At 40.1% G+C, this 27,934-nt stretch overlaps 1 protein-coding gene across 1 annotated transcript in view; it reads right to left on the bottom strand.

Moving 5' to 3' along the window:
* PLCH1 (phospholipase C eta 1) overlaps positions 1-26,713 on the bottom strand; it is a 237,608-nt gene extending 210,895 nt beyond the window's left edge. The window contains exon 1 of the mRNA XM_082626141.1: positions 26,628-26,713. The gene's annotated coding sequence lies outside the window, so the exon portion shown is untranslated. The remainder of the gene's footprint in view (positions 1-26,627) is intronic.
* Between the last annotated feature and the right edge of the window lie 1,221 nt (positions 26,714-27,934).

Below are 27,934 nucleotides of genomic sequence, written 5' to 3'. Positions count from 1 at the left end.
CCACGTGGGGAGCTGGAATGCCCCAGGCTCCAAGAAATTCCCCACAAGTCTTCCCACTGGATAGAAGGTCACTTAACGTACCACAACAGGAGCTTTTTCTAATAGCACCTTACGGGGCTCAAAGTTACCGCTGTCCTGGGGGGAAAAAATCAATCCACCAATGGAGAACAAGTTTCAGAACTGGTTTATGTGCTCCAGGCTTCGCCCACACTCAGCCAGGACTCAAACCAGTCAGTGTTGGTAGCTTTTCAGGAAATCTCAGTTGCAGGCGGGGAGGAGAGTAACAGGAGGGTGACTGTCATTCCCAGTTTCCGCCTTTTGTGTCAGCACCAGTCTGGTGGACTGCATACCTGATCAATCCAGGGAAATCTTAGAAATTATAATGGCATCCATGTAGCCATGGGCCAGGCAAACACAGTAACAAAGCCTGACTCCCTCTCTTGGACTCACTATGGGTGTCCATTTAGGGCCCCTAGGGCCTGCCTCTGCCCCCTGTAACCAGAGCCGGGTGAACAAGCAGCAGGCCTGCTCCTCCAGAAGGCTTGCCCCTCCACGGACAGAGAAACACCAGAGCAAGGACTTGAAAAGTAGAGATGCCAGCTGATGAATTAGACTCCTCCAAAAGCTGGTGTGCATAACCCCGAACAAGGCTCCCTTTGTTCACAGGATTTGGCTAAAACAACTTTTCAGAATTCCATCTTCTTTTCTGGTCACAGAATAAAGCCAGGCAAAACCAAGCAAGGCTGACATGAAGGAAAATCCACAGGTGGGAAACAATTTGTCATCTGTCCTATTAAAGCAATCTAGACTTTTGTAAAGGCACTCCAGGATGGAGTCAGTACTGAAAACAATAAATGATCAGAGCTGTGCCTATTCATTAATGGAACCACAATTGGTGCAGGTTCCTAAAGCTTTTGCCAGAGCTTCTCCTGGGCTCCCTACGCCTCATTCTTCCTCCCTCCCCTAACTGTAACCTATCCTACCTTTTCTCGGGCTCCAGGAGACCTGACCCCCCCCTTCTTCTTACTCCACCCCCACCTGGCTAAATCTGGCTGCTTCTCCCACTCCCTCGGGCTAAGGGTGAGTCCCTTCACGCCAAGATACAATCACTCACGGAACCAACTGTAAAATAAGATAGAAAACAGGTGATTACGGAGACAACCCTCCCTGCCCCCTCCCCACCCAGTACTCCATACTACAAGGATTTCTTTCAAAAAGTATTTTAGTTATACAGTTAGATATGCTCAGTTTTAAAAAACTCAATACTGAAACTCGAAAAAAATTTTTTCATTGAAAATCCCCTCCTCCCTCATTTCATGTCTCTCTCCTGGAATGACCACTTTTGCTTGGTGTGAATCATTCCAGTCTTTTTTATGCATTTATTTATACATATATTCATGTATTCGATTTTGAAGACATGTTTTTAATAAGAATACTTTTCAAGAACTGGAAATAATTTTCAGTAATATCAGTAATAACTATTTCCTACAAAAGTATATTCATGATTTATATTAGAAATATTTTACAAAAAAAGAAATATTTTAGGTTACACAGAATTAAGGAGAACTGTCTGCAGTCATGCTAACTTTTCCTTACTAACTTGATCTTATGGTTTCATGTGTCATTCTTTTTTTTAACATCTTTATTGGAGTATAATTGTTTTACAATGTTATGTTAGTTTCTGCTGTACAACAAAGTGAATCAGCTATATGTATACATATATCCCCATATCCCCTCCCTCTCGTGTCTCCCTCCCAGCCTCCCTATCTCACCCCTCTAGGTGGTCACAAAGCACCAGCTGATCTCCCTGTGCTATGCGGGTGCTTCCCGCTAGCTGTCTATTTTACATTTGGTAGTGTATATATGTCACTGTTACTCTCTCACTTTGTCCCAGCTTACCCTTCCCCCTCCCTGTGTCCTCAAGTCCATTCTCTACGTCTGCATCTTTATTCCTGTCCTGCCCCTAGGTTCTTCAGAACCATTATTTTTTTAGATTCCATATATATGTGTTAGCATATAGTATTTGTTTTTCTCTTTCTGACTTCACTCTGTATGACAGACTCTAGGTCCATTCACCTTACTACAAATAACTCAATTTTGTTTCTTTTTATGGCTGAGTAATATTCCATTGTATATATGTGCCACATCTTCTTTATCCAATCATCTGTCGATGGACACTTAGGTTGCTTCTCATGTGTCATTCTTTATTTTGCCCTCTCTGTTCATTCTCAATCCAAGGAAGAAGGTTAGTGGAATCAGAAGATGAAAGAATAAGGTGCTTTTGTGTATAGTTAACATAACATAAGCACATACCTGACTCTCATTTGGCCCTTCCTTTTAACCAGATGAAAGGAGAGAAGAGGATGTTAGAGTCTGTGACTCACCCATGCTGCTAGGAAAAAGCAGCAGTGGGACTTGAAATCGTACCTTTGGATTACAAACTCTTCTGGGTAGGTGTTTTTAAGAAGAGGGGACTCAGTTTAAATGGTTGAACTAGAACACAAAGGTATAAGTAATTGAACTCTATGGTCTCCAGGCTGTGTGCCCCCTATTTTGGTTAATCACTGGCATGTCTTACCCCCCCTGGCATCTGTTTGCTGCTGAAGGGCAGACAGTAAGCCACCCCTGAGTGCCAGACCTGAGCTGTGCACACACTACAGGCCCTTGGTAAACATCAGTGACTTCCTCGTTCTATGCCCCATTTCCTGGATTCCCTCCAGTCTGAGACTGAAGGAAGGAAGTGCCCATTCTGGCCTCCAGGATCACAGCAAATGATTTCAAAATTGAGAGATACTGGAGGTGGAGGTAATGGATGGAGTCAGTAGGGCTGAGGCAGGGGAAGAGACAGCTGTGCAATAAAGCCAATCTCAGCCACAACCAGATTTAGATGAACCAGCGGCCCAGCACTCACTAAGGGGAAGCAACTGAAAGGGACCTTAGAAACGAGCTCAGACAAACCTCACATGGTGTAGCCAGAAGGAAACTGAGGCCCAGAAAGTAGGTGTAACTTGCAAGATAGCACTGCTAGCTAGCTATTCGAGAAAGCTGGCAGGAACCCCAGGCTCAGCAGTACCAAAGCAGGGATCTTTTGAGTGTTTCATGATCCCATTTGTGTGAACATAATGGGTGAAAATATCCACTAAAATATACTTTCATTGATTTAATATTTGCTATTTAATATATGTTACATTTGGAACTCTTTATAGAACATACAGATCCCCAATCCTTGTAAAAAATTAATAACTGACAGTGACTAGGAACATCGGGTAGAGAAACAACTCATTATTAAGACTAGTTTCAAATTCTGCCTTCAGAACAAGGTTAATAGGAACTTTTTTCGTGGATGGTAAAGTTATAGGAAATGCTATATGTATGTATTTTATTTATCTTTAACAATTTCTTTTTATCCATTTTTAGAATTGAAACATGCAGAAAAGCTAAAAAAAAAACCTTATATAGTGATATCACTTACCACCCAAAGACAACTACCATGGATACTGTGGTATTTAAACAAACTAGATCCTATTAATTTGAAGCCTTTTTTTTTCACATAACTTACTAATATATTGTGACATTCTAGCCATATCAATAAACATACTTCTACAGAATACATATGTGATTTGAAAAAGAAATTGTAATCAGCTCTTCTCAAAACCTCCAAACTCCATAAACTCTAAAGCAGCAACAAGAAATAAAAGAAGCCAAGCAAGTATGCAGAGGATTCATCAGATGAACTAAAAATATCTAAAAAGTTGAAATGTTCCTAAGCCCATTTTTAAAAAATTTATTTATTTTATTTATTTATTTTTGACTGTGTTGGGTCCTCGTTGCTGCGCATGGGCTTTCTTCTAGTTGCAGAGAGCGGGGTCCACTCCTTGCCGCGGTGCCTGGGTCCCTCACTATGGTGGCCTCTCCCGCCGTGGAGCACGGGCTCCAGGCGCGTGGGCCCCAGCAGCCGTGGCTCGCGGGCTCCAGAGCACAGGCTCAGCAGCTGTGGTGCACGGGCCTAGCCGCTCCACAGCATGTGGGATCTTCCCGGACCAGGGCCTGAACCCTTGTCCCCTGCATTGGCAGGAGGACTCCCAACCACTGCGCCACCAGGAAAGCCCCCCTAAGCCCATTTTATAAGCGATTAGTAACTTTTATAATCATTCCACATTTCTTTATTTTTGTCACTTTTTTCTATAGATACATGACCAAAGTTGCCAGTGTCAAACTACAGACCAGATATAAACCTGTGGCGGCAGGACACCATGAAGAAAGAAAATATTAGAAATTCGAGGACACTTTTCACTAAGAAAAGCAGGAACGATTTTGATTAATTAGCATTTGTCAATGCATTTAAAACTCCACAAAGGAAAGAGAAATCCTTCACAGCAACACCCACTCATTTTAACTAAAGTCCCCTAAGAAAAAACACACAGTGGCAGCCATCTACTGGTTGTCCCCCTGCTTCCTCTGGTTTTCATCTAGGAAACACCTTCTCCCACTTTCTTTCCATGAGACTTAGCTGGTGTCAGCTCCATCACAATTCAGGTGGGGACATGGTTTAGGTCTGACAAAGCTGAGCACTGCCTCCACCAGGCCATACTAGTGCAGATGGGGCACACGGCCCACCTAATTCGGACCACTGAGAGTCAGGCATGGATGTCTGTCTGAACTGTTGGAGAAAAAAAAACTTTCTTTTCTGTTGGACTCAAGGTTGTGAGGCTGTGAAGCCTAGAAACCTAGAACTCCTGGCAGCCATTTTGTTACTACAAGAGAAGAAAAAAATCTATGTGAGACTGGATTCAACCCAGAGGAATGAAGATAAACTTGGTCCTACTGGTATCATTTAAGGCACAACCGAAGCCAGATCTCTCCCTGTACTTCTTATTTTTATTTTTTTTTGCAGTACGTGGGCCTCTCACTGTTGTGGCTTCTCCCGTCGCAGAGCACAGGCTCCGGACGCGCAGGCTCAGCGGCCATGGCTCACGGGCCCAGCCGCTCAGTGGCATGTGGGATCTTCCCGGACCGGGGCACAAACTCGTGTCCCCTGCATCGGCAGGCAGACTCTCAACCACTGTGCCACCAGGGAAGCCCCCTGTACTTTTTAAATGAGCCAGTACATTCCCTTCCTTGCTTTGTTTAGTTTTGTTTAAGCCATATTGAGTTGGGTTTACTGTCACTTGCAACCAAAGAGTTCTGACTGATGAAGTATGTCAGCAAAGCAGAGTAAAGAGAGCCCACTGGGCAGTCATGAGCTCTCTTTTTTGGTTTCATCTCTAACAATTGACTCACTGGGGGACCTTGGGCCAGGTTTTTTAGCTGGTCCTCTGAGTTTCAAAATATGACTCCATATTTACTTGGGCTTTCCCTAGGGATATGCTGCATTCAAGTCCTTTGTTCTGGTAGTAAAGGATTCCCTCACACACCTTGAAGGTGTATTTAAGCAGAGCAAACCCTGAAATCTTTTCTTCTTTAGAATTCTCTTAACTGTTTTTACATGTGAGGCAAATCTATATATCACTGCTTTAACATGAGTTTTATGGAACACTACAAATCTGCTCAAGCCACTTAAATGGCTTAATAAAAGACAAACTATTCAAGTGCATATATGGAAATCAGAGTTCTAACAAAGGAAAAGGAAGAATAGGAGAATCTTAAAAGAGAACTTTGGGGAAGGGGGAATATATTCATATATGCGTATGTATGTGTATATCTATACACACACACACACATTTTTTTTTTAAGTACAGGGATTTGTTACTACACGCTATCTCCACCTCTTCACCTACTGTGACTGCTACTACCACAGCCAATTCTTCTCTGGCACCCCTCTTCCATAAAAACCAACACTCCCACTCCCACTCCTTTATATTCTTTCTTTCTTAAAAATAATATATTATTTGTAAATCATTTTATGGTTCATACAATATTTCCATTTCTATCTTGTATTTTTTAAAAAATGATCCTTACAATAGTCCTATAAGTCATGCATCATTAAGCATGAGTTCAAAGAGGCTAATAGGAAATAGTAGGTTGCAAATTCATGTCTTCTGACTCCAAATCCACTGTCCCAGTCCCAGGGCTACACTCTGTCCAGCTGTGTTTCCTCCCTGATACTCCTTCCCTATGGAAAAAACCTAGAGTTGTGTTACTCATAATATACAAGGTTAATTCTTCTCACCTCCACCACTCAATCCAACTCCACTATGGGTTAGTGAAGGGGAAGAGACAGAAGAAGGAGAAGAGATGACTAAATGAAACACTACTTATTCAAAATATACCTACCTTGTCCCTCCAGCCAGGAGACTTTGGAGTATACAGACTGGAGGGGATCCAAGCAAAGTGTCAGTTCTTTGAGAATCAAATGGTGGGAGGTTTCTTTGCAATGAAATTTGAGTGAGCTATTTGGACCAAGCTCAGAAACACCAAGGCCAAATTTTCGAGCCAGAAATCATTGTGAAAACTATCTGAGGGGTTCATGTGCTTTCCAAATTGCTAACAACAGGGAGGAAGGCTATAGCCAGAAATTAGAACAATGCATAAACTCACCCTGCTGTTGGAAAAGGAGTAACTGTTTCATGGGATGCAGTAAGGCATCAAGGAACAATGGGAAAATGTCTGACTGGATGTCAAGAGGCCAGAGTTGCAGCCCAGTCCGCCCTCTGACTAAACAGTGTCAGGTAAATCTCTTCACTCCCCTGTGCTCGGGCTGCCTCATCTTTGGAACAAAAGACGAGTCGGGGTGAATGAGATGCTCTCTCAGAGCTTCCAAACTTAATATTCTACATTAATAAGGACTATGAGCAACCCCTACCCCCGACTAATATCCCCATCATTCAGCTGTAATTATAAATTAAAATAGCCCTGAGAAACCACAGAGTTAATTCCCATTAGTATACCCTTTAACTCATATGGAGAAGTGATTTCCTTCTCCTTAAGTCTTGCTGAGAGACAAAAGACGTAACTAATATGCTCTGACAGCAATATTCATAAAACAGGAAGTGCTTAGAAAGAGGAAGGCAGAGGGGGAAAGTCCCCAAACTGTGTCCTACACCTCACAGCCTCTGACACAACACGTTTGGGAATTTCTGCACCAAGGTCTCTCTAATGGTTGAGAATTCAAACTCAGTCCAGTTAAAAGCTAAGATTTCAAAGACAGCTGCTCTTCTCTCATTTCTCCACTAATTTTAAGACAAACAAATCAAGAGACTTACACAGCGCAGGGATGGGATGGGAGGGCCCACGGCTCCTGTCCCCTGGACCAGGCCTAGACTAACAGGTTCTAAAGCAGCTCAGATGTCTGGGTCAGAAGGCCCTGGTCAGAGGGGCCCCACTCCACTCCGCAGACGGTAGGTCACTATCCTCCCCTCCCCCTTCATAAGCTCCCTCCCCCACTTCCCACAGGTTTCCAAGCACTGCCAAACTGGTTGTTAAAGGGCTCTGCAAACAGCCTAATTCCATAGCTAGCCCCCTCCCAGCTATGTACACACAGGGAAAGAAATAAAAGGGTACTTTGTTCATTTTTTAAGGCTCACAGGGGACACAACTAAACCCCAAGTTCCCGGTGTGTTTTCTTTAAGCCATCAGGAGCTGAAAATGCTCTGAGCTAAGTTGAGCAGTGAGATACAATCACCCTCCGAAGACACATGGATGCTTCATTTGAAAGGGCTGGTTTTAAGTATATAATAATATGTATCCAGTGCTTGAAAGAGTTCATACCTTTTGGTTCAGTAATTCAGCTGCTGGAAATATATCAAAAAGAAATCTTTAAAGATACAAAAATGTATACACAAAAAATATTCACTGCATCATTTTTTATGATGCAGAAGAATTTAGAGCACTAAATAGTCAGCTACTGGGGTAGCATTAACTGTAGGTTAGATATTAACAATTGTGTTCTGCAAAAACTTTGTAAGTGAACATGGAAAATGCTCATGATATGATGCTATGTGAAAAAATAGGATACAGTATGATATCAACCATCAAAAGCAGTATTGCATAGAATAATGGATCTTGATCTTAAGAAACAACGTGCTTTTAATATTTTACCACTAAGTGTAATGTTTGCCATAGGTTATTTGTAAATATTCTTTACGTTAAGAAAACTGCCTCTATTCTGATTTTCTGAACAGCTTTTTGCATAATTTGATATTAAGCATTATAAGACATTTTCTCTGCATCTACTTAGATCATAAGATATGTCTCCATTAATCTGTTAATATGAATTTTCTAATGTTAAATCAACCCTGCAATCCCAAGATAATGCATTGTGAACAAATTGGATTTATCTTTTTAACACATTGCTAGATTTGGCCTGCTCAGGTTTTATGATTGTTACATGTATATTTCTAAGTAAGTCTGGCCTATAATTTCCATTTCTCATATTGCTCTTGACAAGTTTTTATACTGAGGTTATCACAGCTTCAAAAAATATGTTTCTATTCCCTGGAATGATTTATGCAAGTTTGAAATTATTTTTTCCTTGAGTGCTTGGTAGAACTTGCTCATAAACCCATCTAAACCTAGACCTTCCTTTATAGAGAAATATTTGACTAATGGTTTATTTAATTTAAAAATTATAGAATTATTCAGCCTATTTTTTCTAATTTAGTTTTAATAAGTTATACTTGTCTAGAAAGGTATTCACTTCCTCTAAGCTTTCAAATGTTTTAGCATAATGTATTTCATAATTTTTTTTACTATCTACAACATCTGCTTTTCCACTCCTAATATTGTTTAGGAATATTGTGCCTCTCTCCTCTTCTTTTGAAATTGGCCTCACCAGGTGTTCATCAACATTACTAGCTTTTACCAAGAGCCAAACTGTATCATTTTTGATCCTCTCCATTGAATAATATGGAATTATTATTATTTCCTTCCATCTATTTTCTCTGGGTCTATTTTGCATCTTTTTCTAAATCTTCAACTTCAACATCTAGCTAATTTTCAGGCTTTCTTCTTTTCTAATATAAGCATTTATACATGCTTTAGCTGCTTATCCCCACCCCAAGTCTTGACCCAAAATATTTTTGTTATCATTCAGTTAAAAATATGTTCTGATTTCCACTGCAACTTCTTTGATCCAAGGGTCATTTTGAAATAGATTTCTATAATTATTCATAGTCATCTTTTGTTATCAGTTTCTAGCTTAACTGCACTGTGGTCACAGATCTGGTCTGGATGATACCAATCATTGTTTGCTGTTAAGACTTGCTTGATGACATAGTTTGAGGTCACTTTTTATAATGTTCTATGTGTGTTTGAAAATAATGTGTATTCTGAAGTTTTGAGATGCAATGACCTTCACATGTCTATCAGCTCAAACTTACTAACTGTATTGCTCAAATCTTGTATGTGGTAGCTGACCTTTTCCCCTCTTTATCAAGTACTGATGAAGTATATTAAAATATCACTAGGAAGGGAATTCCCTGGTGGTCCAATGGTTAGGATTCCATGCTGTCACTGCCGAGGGCCCAGGTTCAATCCCTGGTTGGGGAACTAAGATCCCACAAGCCATGCGGTATAGCAAAAACAAACAAAAATCACTGGGAATATATGTTTCCCATTGTAGTTCTCTCAATTTTTGCATAATATATGTTGAGACCACGTATTAGAGACCATGTTTTGCGTAATATATATTGAGACCATGTTTAAAAACCACAAAAGGTTTTTCTCTGATGAGTTCAAACTTTTGAACCAATATGACCTTCTTTTATCTCTAAAAATGCTTTTGACATTTAAAGTCTATTTCATCTGATATCAATATTGCCAGCTTTTAGTTTTTGATGTTAATAGTGACAGCTTTTAGTTTGTAATCACCCATTTATCTTTTTCTATTATTTTACCTTCACCTTTCTGTACCCTTATGTTTTAGACATGTCTTTTATAAACAGCAAATAGCTGAATTTTCATTTTTCATCTAGTCTAAAAATCTTTGGTTTCTTTATAGTTGCTAATACATTGGATTTTATTTCTACATCTTATTTTGTGTTTGCTACTAGTCACCTATTCTATATTTCTTTTCTCAACTTTCTTGACTTCAGATTTAATAGTTTTTTCATTTCAATTTTCCCTGTTGGAAAGTTATTCATTCATTCTTTTACTAAATTTTAGTGGTTGCCCTGGAAATTTTAACAGGTACACTTTACTTATCAAAGTATAAGTTTAATCTGTATCTTTAACTTCCTCCCAAACTATACAGGAACTTTAGAACATATTGACTCCTGCTTCTCCAATTTATTTATGTCACTTATTTTACCTAGTTCCCACTGAAGACATGATTACTACTTTATATAGTCAATGTGTGTTTCACTTACAAATTTTCCTTTTCTTTGTTCTTCATTTCTTGTTTCTGAGACATTCCATCTGGTAATAATTTTCTTCTGCCTGAAATGTATCCTTTTTGTGAGGATCTGCTAGAATTCTAGGGTTTGTTGGGGTTTTTTTTTGTTTGTTGGTTGCTTGGTTTTAAGTCTGAGAGTCTTTGTCTTTGCTTTTTAAAGATATTCTTAATGAAAACTGAATCCTAAGCTGATAGTTAATTTCTATCAGGGCATGAAATTTAATATTCTACTGTCTTCTGGCTTCTATTGTCACACCGTCAGGATAATTTGTCATGTCTTTGAAAATAAGCTGCCTCTTCTCTCTGACCCTGCTTAAGATCTTCTCTTTATATTTTGTGTTCTGCAATTTAATTATATTTTGTCTGTGTGGATTTTTCCTTATCCCGAATGGAATTCAGATGACTTCATGAATATGGAAAGTGATACTTTTTATCAGTCCTTGAGAACTGTCAGTCATTATCTCTTTAAATGTTGCCTCTTCCCATTTTCTCTCTTCTTCTGAAATTATAATTAAACTTACATTGAGTCTGAATTCTCTATCTTCCACATTGATTAACCTTTATTTGGGGTTTTTCACTGTCTTACCTCTCTGTTGCCATCTGAAAATTTCCTTCAGATCTATCATTCAGTTGACAATTTCCCTGTTCAGCCTGGGTTAATCTGTTCACTGAGTTTTTTTTTTTCCCCCAAGTTCTATAATATTTGGTTCTTTCTCAAATCAGCTTGGTTAGTGTTCAGAGTTTCTGGTTCTCAGCTTAAATCTTGTGTTTACTGATTTTTTTCAAACTATGAGATGCTCATTTTCCTTCTACTGGGTAGTACAAAAGGTTCATTCAGTTTTTTCCATAAGATGGCTCTATTAGCACTTAGTTGCCTTTAACTTCATTTGAAACAATTTTGTTAAATTGTATGTGATAGCTGTCATATCAGTGTGCATTTAAAAAAAGACTTTAATAATTAATGATGTTGAGCATCTTTTCATGTGCCTCTTGGCCATCTGTATGTCTTCCTTGGTGAAATGTCTATTTAGGTCTTCTGCCCATTTTTTAATTGGATTGTTTTTTTGATATTGAGCTCCATGAGCTGTGTGTATATTTTGGAGATAAATCCTTTGTCTGTTGTTTCATCTGCAAATATTTTCTCCCATTCTGAGGGTTGTCTTTTCATCTTGTTTATGGTTTCCTTTGCTATGCAAAAGCTTTTAAGTTTAATTAAGTCTCATTTGTTTATTTTTGTTTTTATTTCCGTTACTCTAGGAGGTGGGTCAAAAAAGAGAGAAATGCAAATCAAAACTACAATGAGGTATCAACTCACATCAGTCAGAATGGCTATCATCAAAAAATCTAGAAACAATAAATGCTGGAAAGGGTGTGGTGAAAAGGGAACCCTCCTGCACCATTTGTGGGAATATAAATTGATACAACCACTATGGAAAACAGTATGGAGGTTCCTTTAAAAACTAAAAATAGAACTACCATATGACCCAGCAATCCCACTACTGGGCATATACCCTGAGAAAACCATAATTCAAAAAGAGACATGTACCACTATGTTCATTGCAGCACTATTTACAATAGCCAGGACACAGAACCAACCTAAATGTCCATCAACAGATGAATGGATAAAGAAGATGTGGCACATATATACGATGGAATATTACACAGCCATAAAATGAAACGAAATTGTTATTTGTAGTGAGGTGGATGGACCTAGAGACTGTCACACAGAGTGAAGTAAGTCAAAAAGAGAAAAACAAATACCGTATGCTAATGCATATATATGGAATATAAAAAAAATGGTACTAATGAACCTAGTTGCAGGGTAGGAATAAAGATGTAGACAGAGAATGGACTTGAGGACACGGGGTGGGAGGGGGAAGCTGGGGCAAAGTGAGAGTAGCATTGACATATATGCACTACTGAATGTAAAATAGTTAGCTAGTGGGAAGCAGTAGTATAGCACAGGGAGGTCAGCCTGGTGCTTTGCCATGACCTAGAGGGGTGGGATAGGGAGGACGGGAGGGAGGCTCAAGAAGGAGGGGATATGGGGACATATGTATGCATATGGCTGATTCACTCTGGTGTACAACAGAAACTAATGCAGTATTGTGAAGCAATTATACTCCAATAAAGATCTATTTAAAAATAAAAATTTTTAAAGGCATCAAAATTGGTGAATTTTTTATAGCCATTTTAATATTGAAGACGGCAGAAAAAAGCAACATTTTCCATATATTATGCTTTATTATTTCAAGAAAGGTAAAAATGCAACTGAAACGCACAAAAAGATTTGTGCAGTATATGGAAAAGGTGCTGTGACTGATCAAATATGTCAAAAGTGGTTTGTGAAGTTTTGTGCTGGAGATTTCTCGCTGAATGATGCTCCATGGTCGGGTAGACCAGTTGAAGTTGATAGTGATCAAATTGAGACATTGAGAACAATCAACATTATACCACGAGGGAGATAGCCGACATACTCAAACTATCCAAATCAAGCACTGAAAATCATTTGCACCATCTTGGTTATGTTCATCGCTTTGATGTTTGGGTTCCACATAAGTTAAGCGAAAAAAACCTTCTTGACCGTATTTCCTCATGCGATTCTCTACTGAAACGTAATGAAAACGTTCCATTTTTAAAACAAATTGATGGGCGATGAAAAATGGATACTGTACAACAATGTGGAACGGAAGAGATCGTGGGGCAAGGGAAATGAACCACCACCAACCACAACAAAGGCCAGTCTTCATACAAAGAAGGTAATGTGTATATGGTGGGATTGGGAGTCCTCTATTATGAGCTCCTTCTGGAAAACCAAGTGGTTAATTCCAACAAGTACTGCTCCCAATTAGACCAACTGAAAGCAGCACTCAATGAAAATTGCCCAGAATTAGTCAACAGAAAACGCATAATCTTCCATCAGGATAACGCAAGACTGCATGTTTCTTTGATGACCAGGCAAAAACTGTTACAGGTTGGCTGGGAAATTCTGATTCATCCGCCATATTCACCAGACGTTGCACCTTCAGATTTCCATTTATTTCGGTCTTTAAAAATTCTCTTAATGGAAAAAATTTCAATTCCCTGGAAGACTGTAAAAGGCACCTGGAACAGTTCTTTGATCAAAAAGTTTTGGGAAGAAGAAATTATGAAGTTTCATGAAAAATAGCAGAAGGTAGTGGAACAAAAGGGTGAATACGTTGTTTAATAAAGTTCTTGGTGAAAATGAGAAATGTGTCTTATTTTTACTTAAAAAACAGAAGGCACATTTTGGCCCACCCCGTAATTTCATTGGTGGGGATTCTTTGAAGTCTAGGATAAAAATAGATTCTTCCAAAAGAAGGGGGAAAATTGGTGTTCGCTCAGTACCAGGGACACTTGCAATGTAGGAACTCTTTAAATCAAATTTTCATCTTGAGGTTTTTCTGACCACCTAGTTATTATGATTCCAGATGCAAATCTGTATTAAAGCTGGCTCAGGATCACAAATTCTCAGGACCAAATAATCAGGATCTGCTCAGAACCGAGATTTTTGAAAGGTGATTTTCCTTACAATATTATAGGGTTAGAAAGAAGGTAGAAAATTATTTTTATTTTTGTTTTTATTCTAATTCACCCTTACAATGAGGGAGAAGCCCTTTGAAGTCCTAGCTTTATGACCAAATGGTCCCTCTCAGATGTTTTAACTTTATCTCTTGTCCCCTGTGCCCTCAGGCCATGAAAGCAGAAGTTCAAGTTAACCTGGTTTAGCAAATGTCCTCAAGGCAAAAAGCCAGCTTCATTGCTCAGTAGACCCCTCTTCACTTAGCATTTAAAGCCTGAATATTCATTACTTTCTTACAGGTTACTGCACTTAAGAAAATAATCTTTCTACTGTACCCAACATATTCAAATTATTTCATCGGGAGTATTAGTGAACTATATTGCTAGAAACAGAATTCAAGCCTGGGAATTCACATTCAAAGCCATAGAACCTTGCAATCTGACAGTCAAATCAGGACCTGATGTAACCCAAGAGCTTATTAGGCTCAGTGCCTGCTAATTTGTAATAACGGCTGATACTTTTTAGCACTTCCTATGTGCCAGGTATTGTGGTAAGTATTTTATGAAACATTATTTTTTTCATCTTTACAGTGATCCTAAGGGCTAGGTATAATTATTATCCCCATTTTACAGATAGAGAAACTGAAGCACAGAGAGATTAAGTAATTACCTAAGGTCCACAGCTATCAAGTGACAGCACTGGTACTTGAACTAAATAAAAGTTAACTTCAGAGATTACACTCTTAAGATCTATATAATTTTGCTCCCTAATAAATAATGAATATAAGACAGGGAAAGAGAAAAAAGACAATAAAAGAAAGAGAAAGGGAGTGAACACACTACTAGATATGGCAAACTCAGTAATGAGATCCAGACTTTTCAATGTACAATCTTTTCCAAATCCCTATGTTCATGTAAGGGTTGAGATATTTTTCATCTTTCTAAAAATATATTCCTTCATTTTAAAAGTGGGCATGAAGTGCAGATTGGAAATTAAAACTATATTGAAAAAAAAAACCACTCAAAGGAATGACTGTTTGGTAATTAGATTTCAACTCTCAGTGGCCATTAGTCTTGAAATCCAGCCCAATATTAATACCTTTGATCACATTTGAAGACTATTCCTGATGACACACTAACATCCAAAAAATCCTTGATTTATACTAGTTGTCTCTAAACCAGTGATTTCCATACTTTTTGAATATTAGAAATGGACTTCAGAATAGCTCCACCCACAATTCCCTCATATATAAGGATGCTCAAAATTCAGTCTCAGAAGTGGCAACCCCCAGAGAAGGGCAGATCCCCCAGCTTTCCCAAATTCATCTTACCCTCTCTCCTGTCCACTTCCCTACCCACCAGTGACAGAAGGGAGCTTATCACAAGGAATGTGTTGGATTCCCAACTTTGCCTGCTTTCCCTAACCCTTCCACCCAGCAATACGCACGGCTCCAACAGGAGATCTGCCTTGAAATGGGCAATTAAACCTCCAGTCAATACCTTCTCTCCTTCCCAACCACAGCAGGGTGAGTAGGGGAAGTGCCCCCCTTTTTGTGTTCAAAAATAGGATCTCAGGACCCCTTAATGTGCAAAAAGCTATAATCAAATCAATTTATGAATCAAATAACCCACAAGTATGCTCTGGGCCCTACTATACGTACTGAGGGGATGGAGAGATGCCTAAACACTATCCCCGTCATCAAGAAGCCAACGATCTAGATGGGAGAATAGTGCATAGGTAGAAACAAAAGATTTATATAAAACTTGCACAGAAAAAGGCAGAATGTATGATTGGTGGCAAATGAAGCATACTGTAAAGGTTCAAAGAAAAGAAACCAAGGCTGTCAGGAAAGAGTTCCTGGACGGTGGGAGCATAGAGCTAGATCTCAAAAGATCAGTAGGTTTAAAAGAGGGAAGATGAGATGCAGGGGAATAGGAAGGGCAGTTTAGTAGGAAGGCACTGTGAATGCTCAAAATACTGCTCAGTTATCAAGGTAAAAATTACTAATTTACATTGTTAATATGATGTTTAAATACATTGTGATAGGGAATTCCCTGGCCATCCAGTGGTTAAGACTCCCCCCTTTCACTGCTGAGGGCACAGTTTCGATCCCTGGCCAGAGAACTAATATCCCACAAGCTGCATGGTACAGCCAAAAAAATTAAAAAGTACATTGTGATATAACAAAGTATATATAAGGAAATTGGCAAAAATAACATTTCACCAAGAATGCCTAAACATAACTTATTCAGAATATAAATCCTGCAATAGGCCTCTCTTTAAAAGGATGGTAGTGATCAAAGACAATTTTGCAAACATTTCAGCCTAAGACAATGGTGGCAAAATTAAGAATTAAAGTTTAGTTTCTCTAAAGCCAGCAGAGATGTTAACTTTCTAACTGTTCAACAGAGAACTTATATCAATGCAAATATAAGAATATCAGAAATTATAAAAAGGACAAGTAAAATGTCCTCAAAGCAATATAGAAGGAGAAGGGATATTAAACCTAATTTGCTCATTTAAATTCTCAAGTTCAAAAGAACAGCAAAAAAATCTAATCAAATATTTTGAATTGTGGAAACTCAGCTTTGTTTTTCATGTACTGAATCCTTAATTTTTAAGAAGCTCTGGGGAAAAAAATCCGAAGCTGATGGAGGTAGCCCAAGTTAAATGCATCTAACACATTTCATGTTAACTTACTCTTTTCAAGCTTATAAGTTCTTGATTCTTTAAGTCTAGGTAGTAAACAGCCTGTTTGAAGTTGCCATCTGACAAAAGGTGTCATAGAAAGCATTAATGAGAAAAAATAGGGAAATAAAACCCAAACAGTATTACAAATTCCTCAAATGAAATTTATAGTGTGGATTTGATGTTTTCTTTTTAAACTAGAACAAAATAGATTATAGACACAGCAACTAACTCCTGGTTATTTGTCACTGGCCTATATGTTTTCTATTATATTCTCTTACATAGTTTCCTTCCCTTGAATATCTAATATGTTCCCACTAAAATCATGGGAACCAGACCGAGACTATTCTAGCGGCCAGGTCTTGGTTCATGGCCACCCTCAGAATCCTCCATTATTCCAAAAGAATCTCGTCCACATTCAAGGAAGAGCAGGGTTCTCCTGAGTGTCCAATCAGAACCCAGCAAAGTCTGAATGCTCAACATTTCTTCTTTCCTTCAGTAACGCTAGGACACAAGAACCTATGCAGCCACAAGAGACAATAAGGAATTCAAGTTAGCTTCGATCCCAGGGAGTGGGAACCAAGCAGTGCTACAGCCAAGCCCAGTGTTGACACCATCCTGCCAGGACTGGAGATACCTTTGGATTCCAAAGACACCAACTCTCCCAGGCCTGAGGAGATGAGTGAAATATTTGAGACTTGAAAGGAAGTGTGAAAAGCAACTAAATGCTTATCATATAAGAAAAGTAAGTGTGCTGACTCTGATCCTCTATCAGGCAGTGATCTGAAACCTATTCATTTGTTTCTTCAAAATTGATTTTTTAATCTATAATAGAAAGAATGAAGTGACACCTTCTACTTTGAGGCTCTGCTCAAAATGGAAATTTGTAAAGTCACCTGTAAGTGAATATGAGAAAAGCAAGTTTTATCTATATCAAGATGCTAATTTTTTACCTATCAGGTTAGCAAAAATCAAGAAGTTTAATGACAAACTGTGTTGGTGAGGGTGTGGAGAAATCATCATGTAATACATTGCTGATAAGGGTAAAAATTGTACAAATTCTATTGAAGTCAATTTGACGATATTTATCAAAATTACAAATGTACGTACCTTTGACTTAGCAATCCCACTTCCAAAAATATATTCTATAGCCATACTTGAACATGCAAACAGTGTATATATAGAGTTATTTACTGTACCATTGTTCTCAAAAGATCAGAAGCAACCTAATTGTCCATTAATCTGATTAAATTTTAGTATATCCATACATTGGAAAATATGTGGCCCTTAAAAAAAAATCCAGAATAGCCAACATAATATTAAACAAAGTTGGGAGACTGAAACTATCCTACTCAAGACTTACTCTAAAGCTACAGTAATCAAGACAGTGTGGTATTGAAGAAAGAGTAGATAAATAGGTCAATGGAACAGAATACATAGCCCGGAAATAGACCCACATAAATGGAATCACTGATCTTTTACAAACAAGCAAAGGCAATACTATGGAACAAAGACAGTTCTTTTAAAAAAAAAATGGTGCTGGAACAACTGGACATCCACATGCAAAGAAATGAATCTAAACATAGTCCTTATACCCTTCACAAAAATTAACTCAAAATGTATCACAAACCTAAATTTGAAACACAAAACTGTAAAACTCCTAGAAGATAACATAGGAAAAAAATCTAGATGACCTTGGGCATGGTGGTGACTTTTTAGATACAACACCAAAGGGATGATCCATGAAACAAATAATTGATAAGCTGAACTTCATTAAAACTTAAACCTTCTGCTCTGTGAAAAACAATGTCAAGAGAATGAAAAGACAAGGCACAGACTGGCACAGAATATTTGCAAAAGACACATCTGATAAAAGACTATTATTCAAAGTACACACAGACTTCTTAAAACACAAAAAAAACACCTGATTTAAAAATGGGCCGGAAACCTTAACAGATACCTCACCAAAGATATAGAGATGGCAAAGAAGCATACGAAAAGATGCTCTATATGATACATCATCAGGAAATGCAAATTAAAACGAGATACCATTACACACCTATTAGAATGGCCAAAATCCAGAACACTCACACCACAAAATGTCGGTGAGGATGTAGAGCAAGGAAGGAGTGCTCCTTCCTTGCTGATGGGGATGTAAAATGGCACAGCCACTTTGGAAGACAGTTTGGCAGTTTCTTACAAAACTAAACATATTCTTACCACACGATCCGGCAGTTGTGCTCCTTGGTATTTACACAAAGGAGGTGACAACATATGTCCACACAAAAACCTGCACATGAATGTTTATAGCAACTTGATTCATAATGGCCAAAACTTGGAAGTAATCGAGATATCCTGCAGTAGGTGAAGGCAGAACACAGGATGTTTAGGGCAGTGAAAACACAGTGTATGATATCACAATGATGGATACAGGTCATTACACATTTGTCAAACCCATAGAATGCACAACACCAAGAGTTAACTGTAATGTAAACCATGTAATCTAGGTGATTATCATGTGTCAATGTGGGTCATCAATTGTAACAAATGCACCATTCTGCTGGGGGTTGTTGGTAACGGGGTGTCTATGCATGGGTGGGGCAGGGAGCACATGGGAAAGTCTGCACCTTCCCTTCAATTTTGCTGTGTACCTACAACTGCTTTTTTCCAATAAAGTAAAAAGAAAAAAGAATTAAGAAGCTCTATGTGCTGATATAGAATGATATACAAAATATATTGTTACAAGAAAAAATGCAGAATCATATGGATGGTGCATTACCATTTGATTCTTAAAAGGAAGAAAGCATCCATATGTATTTGCTTGTATATACATATATCTTTTTGAAAAAATACATAAGAAACTAATAACACTATTGGTCTATTAAAGAACTGGATGGCTGAAGGACAGAGGTGAGAGAATTTTCACTAAATGCCCTTTTAGCTTTAAAAAAAAAATTTACACATGAGAATGTATGATCTATTCAGTTCTTCTTTTCTAGCAAAAGTTACAGAGTAATAAGAATTCTGTGAGGAAAGAATGTTTTATTTACTTCACCAAATTTGAGATGAGAAATTTTCAAGAAAGTGCTGAGAGCTGACCCTGACTTGAGTTTTTGCTTTTGATTGAAACTGGACACTAAATAATAGATTTCACATTTCTCTTTTGACGAGTGAAAAAGAAGTTGGTACACAGTTTGTGTTCACTCTCTTCTGAGACTGTATTTTCCCTTTTTTTTTTTTGCGGTACGCGGGCCTCTCACTGTTGTGGCCTCTCCCGTTGCGGAGCACAGGCTCCGGACGCGCAGGCTCAGCGGCCATGGCTCACAGGCCCAGCCGCTCTGCGCCATGTGGGATCTTCCCGGACCGGGGCACGAACCCGTGTCCCCTGCGTCGGCAGGCGGACTCTCAACCACTGCGCCACCAGGGAAGCCCCCCAAGACTGTATTTTAATGATTTACCCAGTAAACAGAAAACTACTTCCAATTCACAACCTATTTCAAACAAGAAAAGCTGTGGTTCACAGTAAAACATTTGTACACAAGGTTTTTTTTCCTTGTTCAATTTGAGAAGAAAAGATTCCTCCAACATTCACATTCAGACACTGCTCAGCAAAATAAAATCATCACATTATAGGGATTTCTCTATGGGGAAAAAAAATGGGGCGGGGTGTGGGGGGCTTTCTGGGCTTCACTCCATAAACACACTGCCAGCATAAGACAGGTTTAGTGACTCAGGAGTGGGACAGGTCTGATTCGCATTGGCCCACTGAGTCTGGGGGCAGCCAATAGGTGATGCTCTATGAGAGGGAAGAAAACCATGAAAATTCAAAACAAACCTCCCCAAGCCCTGTTATTGGAATCCAGTGTTAAAAAACATTTAAAAATGACTAAATACAAAAAAAAAATTACTAAACGTGAAATTTGAGACTTAAAAAGATAGTGAAAAAGAGAATTTCTTTTCTTTGAAATCACTTCCCAGTTTCCTACTTCTACCACTTAGGACCCAGGAGGTGCTTACTTATTTCTTTATTATTGAAACCCAAGTATTGTTTTTCTTACTTTAATTTTACTTATTAAGTTTCAAAATCTAAAGGCATAAAAAGGTATACAATGAAGAGTTTACCTCTGGTATCTGTCTCGCAACTAACATTAGTTTCTAGTGTACCCTTCAAGGAATATTCTATATGCATGGAAGAAAACCCTCCCTTCTTTTCTCAACCCTTTCTGTTTTACACAAATGGTTGTATGGGACCAACAGTCTTTACACTGAAATAAAAAATCAAAGGATCTTTTCATAATACTAACTCCTTTTTCTATAAAGAAATCTTTTTTTTTTTTTAATTTCCTTTCAATCCCATATCACTCAAAGTTAAGAAAGAGTTGCTTGGCAAAAAGAAATAGGAGGTCTAGAGAACTAAATAACATACAATTACATAGCAAATCAACTCACTTAACTTCTGGTCCAGGATTCTGACCCCTGAAAAAAAAACATACAGGTCTTCAAAGTTCCCACCAGAGGTTCCGCTAGCACTCCACGGAGACCTGTTCCAAGATCCAGAGGCTCCTTCAGTTAAACTGAAGAGGGAGAGAAGAGGGAAGTGGGAAGCTGAATTCAAATGTTTGGTTCTGGTGGACTAGCAACAAGGAAGTGAAGGCAGATCTAAGAGAAACCATGATTGCCTTAGATCAGTTAATCAGTAACTCACATGCGATAGCACCAAACTAGATCTTTCTGCCTTCCAGTGGCAATTTAAAGCTAAGGCATGGGCACCTGAATGGTTGGACAGGTTCTTAAGTCCCTTGCTAAATTCAGAAGACCGAGCCACAGAGAAAAGAGGCTGCTAGTAGGATAAGACACAGAAAAACTCATGAAGAAGGAAACTCAGAGCACTCCAGGGCCCTATGCATTGCCGGCATCCAGTCTTCTGAAACCCTCCACCTTTTCTTCTCCCCTGGAGTCAGAGACATAGGGAGAAAAGAAGGCCCAGGATAGAGATGTGCTTTTAAGGTGTGGTGTACTAATAAGGTCAGTAGACCAGGTGTCTGCTGGCAATGTCAAGGTTCAAGTCCCATTTCAGCTCTGTGAGTGTGGACATTCCTGAGCCTCAGTTTATTCATGGGTAAACCCACTCAAAAATACTGCAAATCTGAAACCAGCTTAGTACAGTCTCAACACCACAGCCAGAGTGGTTTTAGAAGCACCAAAACTCCAGATTCTAGCCTAAGTTTAGAAATTTTGAGCAACTGTGCAAGTTGATTCAGGTCTCCAATTTGAAAAGCATTACAGAAAGACACCATCTGATTCTATCCAGCAGTAAAGTTTATGCAAGATAAAAATCAACATCTAAGTCTTGGGATGCCAGAAAATACACATTAAAATCATGAGGGGTCCTCTTAGACCCTCTTAGACAATTTGACAACACAGTCTCAAAGTGATAAGTGGGCCACTTTGATGTGAAAAAGCATCTGCAGAAGAGAATCTAAACACCACTCACTTCTAAACAAATAGCCAACACAGTTTATAAACAAAGTCTTGAATGTGTTTCTGGAACCAGGCCTGAATTTATAACGTCCTAAACTCCATGGAGGGAATGCAGCTTCTCCAGTCACCAAAAAGCTGATCAGAAAAACCTCTAAACGTCTATTTTGATTGGCATGGTGAGTTTGAAATGAAAACTCAGTATTTTTCATAAATTAAGCCTTGCCTTTCTGAGTGGCATCATGATGTAATAGAGCACGTAGGCAGACAGACCTGTGTTCAAATTCCAAGACTATTCCGTACCCACTTAGGTCTTGGGCAAGAAACTAATCTCCAGGTCTCACTAGTAACATGGGATAATAATTCCTGCGTCTTTTTATGAATTTTAAACTGACCTAAAATAAATGCCCAGGCACATGGTTGGAATAAATCAATGTTTATTTCCTCCTTTTCTTCCAGAGTCCCTTGTTTAAGATATTTACTGGAAAATAACCAGAAAAGCTGCTCTACCATGTATTAAATCCTAATCATGGCAGAATTCCTCAGGCCAAAATACATACTGAAAAATATCTCTTTTGCGTTTATGCATGTGAACCATATACGTTCTCATGACATACACGTGGTTATAACCAAATATCAGAAGGTGCCCACTGTCAGTTCCACTCAGTGAAATTAGATTAAGTCATAAAACATTGCTGGTGTTTGACCATTTTATAACTACAACTATAGCAAGTTCATACGGTTACAAATACCCAAAGTTGAGAGCAAGGATTTCATATCTGTCCTCCCTAGATTTCCTAGAAACAGCAGGATTATTAGAAATCAGAACATTTTCACCCCAGTTCTTTCATTTATTAGCTGTATGACTTTAAGAAAATCCTTCAGCAACCTTAGGCCCTGGTGTCCTGATTCATATAATAAAAATAGTTAGATGTATTTTTCTGCTCTGTAATTTCATGATGATCATGAGGCACAAGCATTTAGTTTAGTGCATCTAAAATGCAGACTTGATGAGAATCTTTTTTAGCTTTGCTATAAAAGTTTTCTTAGTTGTCGCTCTGTGTTCATCCTGTCCTCTTTTACTTTGAAGCACGGAAGACAGAGACCCTGAGGATAATAACACAAAGCTGTGTAAACTTCTTCATGGGCTTCTTAAAATGCACTTCTAATTCGGCACACCCTACCACAGCAGTCCTGGATTTCTCCTTAAACAAAAATGGTCACGGGTGTCAAAGAGATGTGAGTGAGTGTCCACTGAACTGTGTCTAAATGATTTTCCTTGTGAGCAAAGCTGGCCTGGAATAAGCCCCTACTAGTGAGGAAAGAGAACATGCTTCCCAGGCCAAGGAGGCATTGTTCAAAGTAATGAGTTCTGCACCACTTGGGCCACAATTCACAGCTGAGTCTGATTTTCCAAGACAGAGAGCAATAACCAAATGGGGATGATCTTCAGCAAGCTTCTCTGAGCTGATAATAGTAGACTCATGAGGTGGTGAAGGAAAGGAGGCTACAGTCTCCCTAATCTTCTATGTCCTAGGAGTGACAATAGGAAATGTTGGTCAACCTTGGTCAATATTATGCCAGAGGTTTGTCACTGCTGTAATGGATTTCAATAGAGTCTGAACTCATGAAAAATGCCTAGGAATTATTCCAGTTCAAAAGTTAAAACGTTCAAATGCCCTACTGTATTCCTTTTATCCGTCTACCATAATTTTGTATCCTTTTTGTTTTTTTCTGCTTAGAGAAATGATAGTCATGATCCTTCAAGCATGCAGACCAACACTATTCTTAGAAGGGAGCTGCAGGAGGTTTATTATGTCGTGAAACACGGAGCCAGAACAAAGGACTACTGAATCACTCACCTTATCTTCATCTAAGAAACCTGAGAATTACAGGATTCCTCTGTTGCTCCCAAACTCAGAGCTGCACTTGCCAAGAAGGAAGGTTTTAGGGCCGAGACTACATTACAAAAATGTAAAAAAGATAGGTGCACACAATGCTTCTTACCATATATATAAGATTCTTATGTAAAATGTTCAGAAACAATGTTCAGGGTTTTTTAAATCAGAATTTAAAAATTTGTTTCTGAATCTAGACATCTGATTACTTGGCACTTAATTAAGTGCTCCCCTTAAGAATACCAGATAGTACCTGTACCCTGAAAACCTGAAACAGGATTAGAATTATTGCAGAAGTCACGAGTCTCAGTTCATTGAGGACAAATCTAGGTTTATTTGTCTATATCATATATAACTAGCTTTCAATGAATATCTGTTGACTAAATGAATAAATTAAGTAGAAAGCATGTAACAGTTTTCCTAGTATATTACATCAAAGCACCCTAACATAAAGCACATTTATCATATTCTATTTCTATAATTCTATCCTTATATTTAGAAGACTGATTCTAAAAATAAGTTTAACTGATGTTGATGATGTGGGGAAATGTTATCAAACAGAAGCAATGACTGTAACAGCTTTTATGAAGAATCTGGTGCAGCGATAAATCCTGGCTCTGCCCATCAACCTTCCCTCCCTTTGTCTCATCCCATCACCACTCCCCAGCCTTCCCCCAAGCACTCCCAATCTCATTAGCCCATGATCTGCTAAACTGCAGTTTATACCTCCTGGAACCAGCAGAAACACATGTCACTGAGAATTAGGGAACTGGAGGCAGTTACGAGCCACCAAATAGGGTCACAAAGTATCTGAACCTGGAAATTAAGAGGTTTTCTATTTTGTTAATTATGAAAAAAAAGAAAAATTTAATTGGACATTTTTAAACATTTGAGCTAGATGGACTGCATAATGTCTTGGCATTTATAATGACTGCGATGGGAGAGAGAACTTTAACAGCACGTTATTTGCTAATCATCTGAAAAATACTACCGTTGACTTCATTTGCTGATGGTGGAAGGATACTGTCTGAAAACTTCTACCACTAATTAACATTTGCTATTTTTGAAGGCAGATTATTTAAAAATAGGTTACTGCAAGACAGTACTCATGTGTTACTTCATCTAAGGTATTTTTATGCCACACTTTATCCCAGGAAGAGTAACTTCATTTTAAAACTTTTATTAGCAGTTAATTCTAACCAATGTTTAGTTAACAGCAACTAGGTATACCAAGCATGCTGCCAAATACTGATGCAACCTAAGAAACAGTGAGCCACAGGAAGCTACAGCTCATTCTACATGCCCCTTAAGATGTGTACCCTTGCCAAATGCTAACCTGTGTGTAAACAAATGAAACTTTTAAAGGGGGATGGAGCTGTCAAGACTTACAATTTTAAGGAAAATGACTCTCAACCTCTTAACAGAAAGCTTGAGGAATCTGACTGGTTCGTATCAAGGCTTCTTGAACATTCCCTGAAGATTAAACCCAGAAGTGACCAAAACGCCGGAGCAACTGGAAAAACAATCACTTCTCCTGGGAAAGCCCTTGTTTCTTTTCTTTGGTATTTTACTTTGGTCCATTTTGGAACGCATCTCGTTCTCGTAAACAAGCCAAAAGGAAGACACAGGTGCTGCCAGTTTGTACGCGCACGGTTCTCCACCTGCGGAAAGGCGGCACAGGTCTGTCCCCTTAATGCTCAAGAGCAAACACCTGACCAATTTTTTTTAAACTGCTTAACAAGTAAAAATATTTTATTGGTCTCCACTTTCATGGGCTAGAAAGGGGGGGGGGATCTCAAATACTGCCCTAATAAGCAATTCCTCACCTCTTCAGTCTAAGATCAAAGTGGTATTGCCATGGGAGGTGGGAGTCCTCTTTTAAATTTTAACTGGTTATTGTTTGAATGCTGAACTCCTAACGTCAAAATGAAATCATAAACTTATTCCGAGTTACGAACAACAAAGAATAAGTCTGAGGGAGCGCGAAAGAGGGCGCCGCATACGCCCAACAGGGAACAGGGCTTGGGGGCACGCGGGGTGGCGTCTCGGACTCGCGGCGCGGTCGCCATGGGAACCCCGCGCAGGCGCAGAGCGCGCCGCTGTGTGGCCCGGACTTGCCTCTACCGCTCAGCGCTGCGCCGCTCCGCTGCCCCTAGTTTATTCCAGGAAGGGGCAATGGAGTAAATCCTCCTCGCGCTGAGAGCACCAGGTCTTCTCCGAAAACGCCCTGAGTGGGGTCACCGGGCGCAGGAAGAACCGTGAGACTCCAAGTGTAATGGACACCGCACTCCCCTTGCTGGGAAAAGCGGACCTGCTCTCTTTGCGGCGTCTGGCGGTCAGAGACCGGTCCCGGGGGTCCCGCCTAGGGGTGAAGCATCCTGCAACGAGCGATGCTTTACCCTCCACGGGGCGTAAACCCCACTCACCACCACAAGAGACCCGAGAATGAAATTCTGGCGCGGGCTCACACACCCATTCTGCCGAATTACGGAACCCCAAGACCAGCCGAGGTCCAGTTCTCCGCACAGGGGTTTGGGGGATCCCCACTCACACTGTCCTAAAGAGCGTGTCCCGGCCGGAACTGCAACGAGAGGAACTCGAGTCACCTGCTCACTTGCACACGGGGACTGCTGTAACAGTCCTCTTTTTCTTTCTCGTCCCCCCCCCCATTCCCCCCCAAAGCACTGACCTGCTCAACTTCTGAGTGTTCGGGAGATGAAGGACTTCTCGGAGTCGCCGGCAGAGCAGCAGCCTCCAAAGTGCTGGCGTGATGAGTTACTGGCCTCTGTGGCTCCAACTTCAAAACCCTGCCGAGGAGCAGAAGAGCCCCCAAGAAGGGCCCTTCTCCACACCGGCCTGCAGAACCCCCGAGACGGGCTGGGCAGAGTGGGGCGCCGCTGCCACAACCTGCTTTCTCATTCAAATGCTCACGCTCACTCCGGCGCCCCCTCCCTCCCAGCCCCGCAGCTCCCGCGGAAATCAGGAACTGGAGCTAGGGAGAGCGGACTGGAGCTCCCGCCGCCAACACTGGGCCCAGCCGGCTGGGTGGAGGGGGCCGAGCGCCGGACCTGGACCCCTGGGCCTACACCTCCTTGTGGGGCTCGCCGGCAGGCAAGGGCCAGAAGCACTGGGAATGAAGTCTTTTTCTTCTTCTTCCTCAAGTTTCAAAGGTTCCCAAACCCAGGGAAACCCCCTTGATACTCATTTTGGGGCTGTGCTCCGGAGAGCGGTGGTGGGAAAGTACAGGAGTTTGGCGAAATGAAGTTGGAGAGGAAGGGCGCAGGGATTGTGTGCAGGTTGTACCAAAGTAAAAAGTGTCAGAACCACATCTTAAATTCCGAACTGCCCATTTTCTCTCCCCTCGCGTTTTGTACCATTCTAAGAAAAACAGCATCTATTTTGCTGCTATATAACCAACGAGATCTGTTGGGAGTCAAGTCCAGCTAAGACTGAGGAAGAGAGAGTATAGTTAACACTGCTTTTATTCCCTCCCGCCCCACCCCACCCCACCCCCGCCCCACCCCACCCCACCCCCGCCCCATCTCTTCTTCCAGATGCTTCTCCTAAGCGCTAACAGGCCAATTATTCAATCAGATCAATTTGATGGCAGGTGGACTCAAGCGGTGAATGAGAGCACGGCCCTGGCGGAGGAAAGCTTGCACACAGTAGGCACTCAAATGGTGCTGAAACGATGAAGTCTAGTGGGTGTCCTGACGTGAGTGACAAGGTCGCTGCGGCTGTTGGAACGCTGACCACCGCTGGCCCGGGCAGCAGCAGTGTGATCCGGCTTCGGGATTCCAGGATTTGCATTTATCAGCCTTCATTCAACCTGCCCTATTGTTAGTTCAAAGCCCGGCTGGGAGGGACTGGGAGACGCTGCTCCTCACTCACCTTCAGTTTAAAATTCTCCACCAATAAGAAGGTCCTAGAAAAGCTGGCAGCTTGGGGTTGGCAGGGATTTTCTGGGCTTAGTGACAACATAAACTAAAGTCATTT

Source organism: Mesoplodon mirus, assembly GCF_964341445.2.
Source record: "Mesoplodon mirus genome assembly, chromosome: 6".
In the NCBI taxonomy this organism is placed as follows: Eukaryota; Metazoa; Chordata; class Mammalia; order Artiodactyla; family Ziphiidae; genus Mesoplodon; species Mesoplodon mirus.
The sequence above is the reverse complement of the archived record's forward strand: the minus strand, read 5'-3'. Positions and strand labels throughout refer to the sequence as shown.